Source organism: Ammodytes marinus (assembly GCF_949987685.1).
Source record: "Ammodytes marinus genome assembly, chromosome: 1".
Taxonomy (NCBI): Eukaryota; Metazoa; Chordata; class Actinopteri; order Uranoscopiformes; family Ammodytidae; genus Ammodytes; species Ammodytes marinus.
Genome location: NC_137230.1, coordinates 37,198,671 through 37,201,170, shown reverse-complemented (window position 1 = coordinate 37,201,170; position 2,500 = coordinate 37,198,671).

Below are 2,500 nucleotides of genomic sequence, written 5' to 3'. Positions count from 1 at the left end.
TTAAATTGTTTTTAGGATGTTGTAAGTGTGAAAAAGTAACTAATTTAATATAGAATCCTACAATAAAGTATATTCAGGTGAAACTCATATTAGTAGAAATCACGGAAAATGAATTGGAATTGAGGCAAGAATTCGTGCAAAAGGGTTAGGGGGCCCATACAGGTGATACTCATATTATTAGAATATCATGGAAAATGAATTGGAATTGAGGCAATAATTCATGCAAAAGGGTTAGGGGGCCCAAACCAAGTACTGAGTACATATGGATGATTATACTTTAGAGAGGGCCGATATTTCTGTATTTAAAATCCCTTTCTTATTGATTTCATGTAATAATAAAGATTTCTGAGATTTTGAATTTGGGGTTTTCATAAGCTGTAAACCATAATAATCAAAATTATAACAAATAAAGGCTTGAAATATCTCACTTTGCATGTAATGAGTCTATGAGTCTATATAATATATTAGTTTCACCTTTTAAGTTGAATTACTGAAATAAATGAACTTTTGCACGATAATATATCGAGTTTCACCTGTATTATAAAAAAAAGGTTATAAGCAAGAAAATAGTCACTTTGCGATGACCCTGTTTGTGTAGAATAAATATGTATATATATATATATATATTGTACTTTCACCCATTTAATTTCATTTTAATTGCTGCCACTCTTCACCACTGTGTAAATGTTTCAATTGTTTTTTTTTCTCTTCACCTGTTGTTGTGTATTTGATGTATTTGCATTGAATATTGTTTATGTATTGTTGTTTTTCCTTTGAATTTGTTTGAACTCGACGTCATTGTAAATGAGGGTCACCCCTCAATTGGTCTCTCGAGGATAAATAAAAGTTAAATGAAAATGAAACATCTCGTCTTACTAACGATAATACATAAAGAAATAAAAAAGATCGCATGTGAAGTCTCCGCTTGGTGTATGCTGCCCTCTTATGGTCAATGTGTGGAACTGCATGTTGAATAAGTCGAGTGAGTCAGACAGTTGCATTCATGGTGTAGATTTCTATAGAGTGGTTTTATACAGGTTAAAACTCATATTATTAGAATATCATGGAAAATGAATTGGAATTGAGGCAAGAATTCATGCAAAAGGGGCCCAAACCAAGTACTGAGTACATATGGATGATTATACTTTATAGAGGGCCGACAATTCTGTATTTAAAATCCCCTTTTTTTATTGATTTCATGTAATACTCAAATTTTCTGAGATTTTCAATGTGGGGTTTTCATAAACTGTAAGCCATAATAATCAAAATTATAACAAATAAAGGCTTCACATATCTCACTTTGCATGTAATGAGTCTATATAATATATTAGTCTCACCATTTTAAGTTGAATTACTGAAATAAATGAACTTTTGCATGATATTCTAATTTTACGAGTTTCACCTGTATGTGGTTTGTTGTGTTGTTCTGTGGTAGGGAAAATAATCTAGTGTTAATACACAGCCTAGGCTCTGTAAACGGGCATGTTGCTATAGCTATGGTGGCCCCCTTTGTTTACACACCCTTTGTTTATTAACCAGTTTACAGAGCCTAGGCTGTGTATTAAACACTGGAGTTTTTTCAGTACACACACACACACACACACACACACACACACACACACACACACACACACACACACACACACACACACACACACACACACACAGAATCTCCAGAATCACTGACTGCACCTTTAAAGACAGTAAATCAATAGGATACCACTGCTGTGGTTTGTCCAACATGTGATTGTGTGTGTGTGTGTGTGTGTGTGTGTGTGTGTGTGTGTGTGTGTGTGTGTGTGTGTGTGTGTGTGTGTGTGTAAGTGCATGCGTGCGTGCTTGTGTGTGTGTGTATGTGTGTGTGTGTGTATGTGTGTGTGTGTGTGTGTGTGTGTGTGTGTGTGTGTGTGTGTGTGTGTGTGTGTGTGTGTGTGTGTGTGTGTGTGTGTGCATGTGTGCGTGCTTGCTTGCGCCTGTGTGTGTTTGTGTATGTGTGTGTGTGTGTGTGCATGCTTGCTTGATGCGCCTGTGTGTGTGTGTGTGTAAGTGCATGCGTGCGTGCTTGCTTGCGCCTGTGTGTGTTTGTGTGTGTGTGTGTGTGTGTGCATGCGTGCGTGCTTGCTTGCGCCTGTGTGTGTGTGTGTGTGCTTGCGCCTGTGTGTGTGTGTGTGTGTGTGTGTGTGTGTGTGTGTGTGTGCCAGTTGCCTGCAGTCCAGTAATGTTGATATAGATTGGAAGTAGCGCTGTCACTGACACAACACTGACTGTCAATAATCATCAACATGATTCTAGTCAATTCACTGAACCTGAGGCACTTTGGATATGATGTACACACACACACACACACACACACACACACACACACACACACACACACACACACTCACACTCACACGCACACACACACACATACACACACACTCACTCACACTCACACACACACACACACACACACACACACACACACACACACACTCACACACACACACAAATCCACACA